The sequence below is a fragment of the Triticum dicoccoides genome, chromosome 3A (genome assembly GCF_002162155.2).
Source record: "Triticum dicoccoides isolate Atlit2015 ecotype Zavitan chromosome 3A, WEW_v2.0, whole genome shotgun sequence".
NCBI classification, from domain to species: domain Eukaryota; kingdom Viridiplantae; phylum Streptophyta; class Magnoliopsida; order Poales; family Poaceae; genus Triticum; species Triticum dicoccoides.
Window position 1 is genome coordinate 445,028,941 of NC_041384.1, and position 9,514 is coordinate 445,038,454.

Sequence of the window (9,514 nt, forward strand, 5' to 3'; positions counted from 1 at the left end):
TCTGCAAATGTTAGGCATGGACAACCCAAATAATTTGATTATGAGTATATTCTGGTTTCTTCTGCTTTGGATGAAATTATGATTATATAGGCCCAAATAATTTTACTTCAGGATTCTCAGCTGTCCAATCACCCATAAACTTTGAGGTGGGATTTCTCTTAATTTCGTTTTAGAGGTGTACTTATTTAGAGCATTTATGTCTTCGTCTCACATCATACCTACAAGAAGTGAGTTTCTCTTAATTACATGAGAGTAAACAACAGATGATTGAATACATGGTTGAGTATGGTTGTAATCAAGAAGCTGTAGTTTACGTATGAAGATGCAATTTTCCTTTTCATGTACGAGAACGAACACCAGCTAGAACTGGCATGTCTCTTTCATGAGATGTTTATATGTTATGTTCCTTTCCACTAACATGAAATTAATTGTCTTGTCCTAATTATTTTGTACCAGGAATTTCAGTTAGAACATAGAAGTCATTAAACCTTGAGGAAAGAATTGTGTGTGTTGCAACTGGATAATATGTGCGAGCCAGATGTATCGTCAGGTGACCAACTTGAATTGTTTTTACTGTTGTTGCATATGTGAAATGAAATTTATTCTTCTACTATGTGCTAGCCTGCAATACATGATATGCACACGTGCCACCATTGGTTCATGTTGTACTATGTGATCTGCTTTTAAATAATGTGCTATGCCTTTTTAGATAGATTGTCTGAATCATATCTCAGTTATGATTATCTGTTGTTTATGCATCATTACTAGATATTTTGTACTAAACTGATCTGAGCAAATGTTTTGTGTGGGAGGCCGACCTCCACGACGTGCTCCTCTTCCTCTACACCCAGTCCTACAAGCGCCTTGTGCCAAGGCCTCGATTCCATCCATTTGCTCCCGTGTAGCATGCTGGCTCGCCACGGTTTATCAAGGAGCAAAGCATCCCGGCCATCTCTCTCTCTCTCTCTCTCTCTCTCTCTCTCTGATGTCAACCTCGGTTGCCTTTTATTTTCAGATCTGCAATGGCCTGAAGAATGAGGCAATCCTTGGAAGCATCACATACATGTGATCCCCCCTCTCACTCTGATTCCAAGGTTGTTTCTCTCCATATTCCATTCCTCTCACAATTTGTTTCTTTTCCTGGGTTTTTACTTTATCATGTGTGTGCTATGCTTCTGACAAAATATCTAATTCTGTTGCTTTTCATGTCTATGTAAGCATTATGTTCTCCTTTGTTTAATTTCATTATTGCTATGCAAAGAGAAATCAAGGGTTACTTTTCTTGGTACATATGCAGTGTATTTATGTTTTGGGTGGTAATAGTTCAGTTAGAGGTGAGATGCATCGACATAGATGGTTGAAGGCTATACATTAGTTGGATAGATAGATTGAACAATACACCTGTTGCGCCATCATCGATGAATTAAGAGAAGAATAGATGGTACGTTTGGCAAAATATCCAATAGTCAGCGTTGGTGTTTAGTGGGTTTTAAGCATTTCTGGCAGCCTTCTTCCTACCTTATTCTTTCATTTATATCTTGTATTTTAATAGGTCAAGCTTGTGCTTAGTTTGCTTGAATGTAACTTGCTTCCTTTCTGTTGAGGAAGACAATGGCTCTCAGTTGCCATGTTCAGACTTAATCGCTTGAATCAGTTGGATAATGGACATGTTGTCGGACAAAGGCAGGGTTTGAGAGATCTGAAAGAGCTTGAGAATTTATATGGCCAGAAGAAGCCCAATAGTGCATAGGGGGTTATTTGTACCATAAAAAAGTAATATGCCTTGGTTCAGTTTACACATTTGAACTCACGCCTTTTAAAGAATAACATTTGTGGTTGAAAATTGATTACTTGAGAAGTTGAAAACCTGAAAATGTTTGTCTATAATGCATCTATTTGTGTGTCAGACACTTCTCCTTTTCTCACAGAACACAACCTTGTATGTTTTTAGCACATATTTTCAAATGCTCGCGCTAGATCCGATAGTATGTATCCATAATTTGTTTTCAGTTTTTGTTCTAATTTATTCCCATAAAGAGTATCAACGTGCTCTAATTTATAGCGAGATTTAGTCCGATATTACTAATCATAGGTGTGTTTTTATGCAGGTTATGTTGCTGATGGTAGGTGTCACTCTGGATTGCAGAAAACATGATAAGAGCATGGAGATGGATTGCTGCATATATATGCTGCCCACACTACCATTTTCTTGATCATGTGTGTAGAGTTGAACTACTCGTTTCATATATCCTTAATTATTTTTCCTTTTAATCTCCATATGACATAGAAGGTTCTGGTTGCTCTATTAACATGATCGGATTTTTGTGTGTGTTTTGCAGAAAACATGATAAGAGCATGGATGGATTGCTGCAAATTCATGTTGTTGTTGCGGGATCATGTCGGCCCTCCCTTGTGCTAGCCAGCCATCAGCAACTGCGTTTGGTTCATGCGGACGCGACTGTGGCTCGCTGTGGTGCTCCTCTCATGTCGCCTCTTCTTCCTCGCGGGCTTCTTTGGCTCCCTCCTCTTCACCCAGGTAACATGGTGGGCCCACGTCACCCCTGTCTCGCAAGTTCATTTCGTCGCGCGTGGGATTCTGATCTGAGGTCGCTCTGTCGGTTGTTCCATGGCAGGATACACAGGGGGAGGAGGACATGGAGCGGCCACTGCCAAGGGAACGGCTGCTCTATTTACCCTTATTGTCGGTTTCACTTGCCTAGCCTAGGTATGCTGAGATAATCATTATGTGAGGTGATCTATCCATTTTCAGAGTTCCCTCATTAGTATCCCTCATTGTTAATTGCTATGCTTAATTGGATACTCTGTGTTGTGTTGTTTTCCTTTTTTGACCCAAATAAACCACCCCATTACCATATTTTACACTAATGCCATATTTAATCATTGACATAACTTTGGCGGTTTAGTTTAGTTCAAAAGATGATGCCATGTGACTGGAAAGTATATATGTTCAGATTATAATTTAAATGGATACAGTGATTGGCAATAGATAAATCATATTAGCCTTGCATTGCAGATTATTTCCTTTTGTGGTTGGCATGAATGACTTTTGTACTCAACGGTTTAAGCAGTTGCTCTTTGGAATATAATTTTTCTATGTAAAATATTGTGAACTGTAAAACGTCTTATATTATAGGACAGCTGCATCGCATATTTTTTACTGTTGGCAAATGAATTATTTATGTATAGTTACTACCAGATTATCAGAATAATAAATCTATCACTCGCTCCAATTATTTGTAATTCTGGGTTAGGCTTTTCTTATCTAAACTACTTGATGTGACAAAATATCTTAAACAAGCTCTGTGATTTGTATGCTCTCTTATATTATCAAAGATGATTGCACTTATATGATATGTTTGATAGTTCCTATATACTCCAAAATAGCTGATGTTCCGCTCCCTGCAGGCCTGCACTCGCGTCACGCCTTTTCCTCTCCCTGCCACCTCGCCTCTCTCCCTGCTTGCTCGTTGCCCCGGTCGTCTCTGATGGTGCTCCTAGATGTGCTATACATCACCTCCTCACCTCCTTGGCCACTTCGGTGCCCATGGCTTTCGTGCTCGTCGACGGGATGGTGCAAGGCGCAACTCCGACGTGGTTCCTCACTGGTTGGATGGCGTTCAGGCGCAACCCCGGTGCCCTCTGAGTGTTGCCTCAGCTACAACCTCCCTCTGTGAGCTCCATCTTCCCCTGCTCTGCTTCAGCTACTATATGGGACATAGCCAGGGCTATGATGATCAATTATGGCTGATATAGGCATGCTCTCAAGCAGTCGAGGCACTTGTGGGTATTAATTTGGATCCTCCCTTGTTTCTTTGAGCTATTTTGATCACGTTCTTATTTTAGTGGCTCTGTCCTTGGATGGTCATTTCTAATGAGTGATAACCAGGGCAGTTAAACCCTCGTAAGAACATATTGATCCGGTGATCCATCCAGAAATCCAGAAATAAGTCCATCCAGAAATAAGAATATAAGCTCCTCAGGCCGCTCCTCGGTGATTTGGGATTCCTGACCGTCGGATCTGGTTGCTTGATGGATCTTGGGCTGTCGGATCAACCCCTGTAACGACCTCGTCCGTCGGATAAAAAAAGTTACTGCTGGAATGAATAGTTACTCCCAAAATGAGATATCTCGTGCCACCGCGTTTGAATCACGTGCCACATCAGTCGGAAGCCATTCTTTATAGGGCGATGATGATTAGCCGTGGGTATCAAGTTGGGTCCTCCCTCTTGTCTCTAGAATCCTTTTTGATCCTGTGATACTTATTGTTCTGTCCTTTGGATGGTCATTCTTATTGAGTGATAACCAGGGCAGCTCCACTGTATAAACAGATTGATCTGGTGATAAGAGATGATGGGGGTAGATTATATGATCAAGGAAAGGCAAATCTGAGCCCATATGCATTGAACCCTGAACCCTTTTTATTCGCACGTGCCCCACCGGTCGGAAGCCATCCTTGCTAGGGCAATGATGATTCGTTGTGGCTGAAATAAGTGTGCCTTTGAGCAATCAAGGCACCTGTGGGTATCAAGTTGGGTCCTCCCTCTTGTCTCTAGAATCCTTTTTGATCATGTGATACTTATTGTTCTGTCCTTGGATGGTCATTCTTGTTGAGTGATAACCAGGGCAGCTCCACTGTATAAACAGATCAACCTGGTGACAAGAGATGGCGGGGGTAGATTATATGATCGAGGAAAGGCAAATCTGATCCCACTATGCATTGAACCCTGAACCCTTTTAGTCCATTCTGATTTTGGTCTGCTCATGCTCTTGGCTTCCGGACCATGGTGCTCAAGGTGGTCTGGCTGTCGCCGCCACCCCTGCTCGACGATGTTGCACCCCTGCTCGACCACTTAATAGAAATAGCGTATGCAGAAGTGTAAACGAGTCAAACAGATGATCAGTGCCTCAGTCCTTCAGTACTTGAGGTATGTGTTGACTGTATTAACGTTGTTATGTTTTTAGTGGCCAATATTTCTGACGAGTGTATAAACCCACAGTTAACCATGGTCCGCATATGAGTTTAATTGGTGTCTAAGATAATTAGTAGCATGATTTTATAAAGCTCCAGTTACATGGTTCTGAGCACTTGTGTTTAATTGGAATCACTTGTTATTATAGAACTATGTTGTTGACTATAGTTCCATGTAGCTTGAGTATTTATCTGTACTTGAACTCTACAAGTGTTTTCTTAAGTATACCAGAACCACCTGACCGAGAATAATTAATTTCGTAACTATTAAGTAAATTGAATTGAGCATTTCTTAGATTTTTTGGTTCAGAGCTTTTATTGTCTCTTTCGTAATATGTTGGAGTTTACTTTTCCTGTGGCATACGTTTATTTTGGAAGTTATTTGCATGTATACTGGCATCCGGTTGTCTACGTGCCCCCTTACATCTTCTTATTATCTATAAGTGGTGAAAATTATTTTCCTGAGTTTAATTGTATATATCAAGCCGCTTGGTGGAAAGACTTCCTATTATATCTTGACATGTGAATTGAATGATGTGGTTATATTAACATCGCTCTTTGTTTTGTTGTCTACTTTATTTCCCTTTGGATGGGCGTTCATGTCGGCATGGGGCACAACGGCCGTCGAGGGAGCCGAGCCGGCGGATGTGGAGGCTGCCGAGTGGCGGTGCTCGCGTGAAGGAGGAATATGATGATGCGTGGAGTGGCATGGGGTACCAACCATCTCCATCGAGTGGCGGTGCTCGCGTGAAGGATGAGTTCGTGTTAGTCCCCCTATCCCGATCTGGATTTTATGGATCTTTCAAAAAAAGTTCTTGAAAGGGATTTGAGTTTTTTTTATTTAACATGCTCTCATGTAGGGTAGTATAGCACTCTCTCGGTTGTGGCTGCACATTAAACTAGCCAGTCAAGGAGCTCCAGCAAGCAGGTCCGCCTACTCTCCTTTCCCCTGAGCTCCTGCAACTACACAAATTATCTTCCTGGTATTTTCTCACTTTTGATTCACAGACTATGTATTGTAGTTAGTTCTGGTGATTATCAATTGATCTAAGACCACTGTACATGCATATCTCAGACTTGAGAAGAATGCACATAGCCTTGCTGAGAACATAATATTATTTCGATGATTATCTTGTTTGTGCGCTTGTTTTGATAAAACATAGGGGTTATAGAGGAACTGAAACATGTTACATTAAAATCAGAGAGCATGTCATTGTTGCTTAATTCTGTTAATCGTGGCTGTCACTGTATACCTTGAGATTCAGGTAGAAGCAATAGAATCCAGGAAAAAAATACCTACCTGCATGCGTTCCTTAGAGAGTTTGTTTTCTTCATATATATGGCCATCTCTATTCTGGATATCACACTCGACGACCTCTCTTCATGGCACAAAACTGAAACTACGCCATGAATATATTTATTCAGTGAAATAGCTGATTCCAATCATTCATCAACTAGCTTTGTTTTAATCACAGCAATAAGTCATGATATCTTGAAATTGTCTGATTGGTGATTATACATTTTATATGATGTTTTTCACCTGCAAGCTCTGCACTTCTTTCCTTTCAGCTTTATCTCTTGATTCATTTCATGAATATATTCCTCTTCTCATTCCATCATTCAGTCTGTTTGCAACAAAATCCTCATTCGGTCTATTTTTTTAAATGCTTGGCACATCCTAAACAAAATCCTGATTAAACGATAGGCTTGGCATATCTTTTTTATCACTATGGTTGCTTTTGTCCGCAACTGATTTCTCTGATTCCTCCATGTTGTAATGCAATTGTTTTGGGCAATTCCCCAAGGCCTTATGTTTTATGTTATTGGGAACTACAGGACACCCAGCGAGTGTTTAGGATCCCACACACGGCAGTTCTTGGCATGCTCCTGGCACACCTTGGACTATCACCGGCTCAGTATGAACGCGTTGTTCATGAGGACGGCAAGGCCCATGTTGTAAATTGTTTGTAAGCGACATGTTGCCGTATCTTCTATGCTTAAACGTCTACGTTATGCCTAAAACTTAAAGTTATCTATGCATAGTTGTAAATTGTCTTTAAGCGACGTGTTGTCGTATCTTCTATGCCTAAGATATTTGGTGCTAACCTATCGTGAAACATGCTTTCTATGTTCATGCATTGTTAAGTAGCTTCTTCTTATGTGCATACAAACGTTTGGACCGGCACCCTCGCGCCACGGCGCGATCCCGATCTAGTTCCTATGAATGTATACATGCACACCCTATCCTTATGAGACTAGTCATAGTGGGGAGTAACTTAGAGTAGTAACATGCATATGTTACTAGTCTACATTACTACATTCACAATGGGGAGTAACATATGAGTGGTGTCATGCAACACTTTATTTATTAAGTTGTAGATTCATCTTGTCATGTTATGTGTGATGTTACTTATATTACTACTAACTAGCTATGTTAGGCTAGTCATAGTGGAAGTAACTTAGCTAGTAACATAGCACACTTCAAAAAAAATTTGCTTATGTGGAAAAGAGTTAATGAGAAGTGGTAACATAATACGCTAATGTAACATAGCGCTTTTCAAGACAATATGAGTCTACAAGCTAATAAATGAAGTCATCTATGACACTAGTACTATGTTACTTTGCACTATGAAGGTTGTAATTTAGACTAGTGTCATATGCATGACACTAGCATAAGTTACTCCCCACTATGACCAGCCTTACCACATCACTCTCTTTATTAATTAATTACTTGCCACATCATCTATTTTGTCTAAATATGTGTGATGCTATCACCTATGTTAGCCCAGTTCTTTTGCCAGATTCTTCCAGAATCTGACCCCTGTCCAGATTCTCCAAGAATCTTTGAGCCCCATTTGTTTTACAATCCTATCTAGATAGGGTCTAATTAGGTAGGATTGTAAAACAAAAGGGGCCAAAGTGTTGGGGATCGTAGCAGAAATTTAAAATTTTCTACGCATCACCAAGATCAATCTATGGAGTAATCTAGCAACGAGGGGAAGGGGAGTTCATCTACATACCCTTGTAGATTGCTAAGCGGAAGCGTTGCAAGAACGCGGATGAAGGAGTCGTACTCGCAGCAATTCAGATCGCGGTTGATTTCGATCTAAGCGTCGAACAACGATGCCTCCGCGTTCAACACACGTGCAGCCCGCTGACGTCTCCCATGCCTTGATCCAGCAAGGGGAGAATGAGAGGTTGGGGAAGACTCCGTCCAGCAGCAGCACTACGGCGTGGTGGTGGTGGAGGAGCGCGGAACTCCAGCAGGGCTTCGCCAAGCACTACGAGAGACGAGGAGGGAGAGAGGTAGGGCTGCGCCAAGAGGGAGATGATCTCGTATGTCCTGTAGCCCAAAATATCTCAAGTATATATAGGGGAAGGGGAGGGGCTGCGCCCCCATCTAGGGTTCCCTCCCTAGGGGTGGCGGCAGCCCCAAAACCCATCTAGGGTGGCAGCCAAGGGGGGGAGAGAGGGGGGCGCACCAGGCATGGGCATTAGGGCCCATCTGCCCTTAGGGTTTGCCCCCTCTTCTCTCTAGGCGCATGGGCCTTGGTGGGGAGGTGTCCCAACCCACCTAGGGGCTGGTCCCTTCTCACACTTGGCCCATGTATGCCTCCGGGGCCCGTGGCCCCTCTCGGTGGACCCCCGGACCCCTCCGGTGGTCCCGGTACACTACCGGTGATGTCCGGAACACTTCCGGTGGCCAAAACCATACTTCCTATATATCAATCTTTACTCCCGGACCATTCCGGAACTCCTCGTGACGTCCGGGATCTCATCCGGGACTCTGAACAACATTCGGTAACCACGTACATACTTTCCCTATAACCCTAGCGCCATCGAACCTTAAGTGTGTAGACCCTACAGGTTCGGGAACCATGTAGACATGACCGAGACAACTCCGGCCAATAACCAACAGCGGGATCTGGATACCCATGTTGGCTCCTACATGTTCCACGATGATCTCATCGGATGAACACGATGTCAAGGATTCAATCAATCCCGTATACAATTCCCTTTGTCTATCGGTATGATACTTGCCCGAGATTCGATCGTCGGTATCCCGATACCTTGTTCAATCTCGTTACCGGCAAGTCTCTTTACTCGTTCCGTAACACATCATCCCGTGATCAACTCCTTGGTCACATTGTGCACATTATGATGATGTACTACCGAGTGGGCCCAGAGATACCTCTCCGTTACACGGAGTGACAAATCCCAGTCTCGATTCGTGCCAACCCAACAGACACTTTCGGAGATACCCGTAGTGTACCTTTATAACCACCCAGTTACGTTGTGACGTTTGGCACACCCAAAGCACTTCTACGATATCCGGGAGTTGCACAATCTCATGGTCTAAGGAAATGATACTTGACATTAGAAAAGCTTTAGCATACGAACTACACGGTCTTGTGCTAGGCTTAGGATTGGGTCTTGTCCATCACATCATTCTCCTAATGATGTTATCCCGTTATCAATGACATCCAATGTCCATGGTCAGGAAACCGTAACCATCTATTGATC

The 9,514-nt window shown here is 42.5% G+C and overlaps 1 long non-coding RNA gene across 1 annotated transcript; it reads left to right on the forward strand.

Annotated features, from left to right (window-relative positions):
• Nucleotides 1-559: 559 nt before the first annotated feature.
• On the forward strand, nucleotides 560-4,417 carry LOC119268493. The gene is made up of 5 exons (XR_005133202.1): nucleotides 560-1,094; nucleotides 2,109-2,217; nucleotides 2,340-2,536; nucleotides 2,634-2,725; nucleotides 3,427-4,417. It is a non-coding gene; the product is annotated as an uncharacterized LOC119268493 (long non-coding RNA).
• Nucleotides 4,418-9,514: the final 5,097 nt, after the last annotated feature.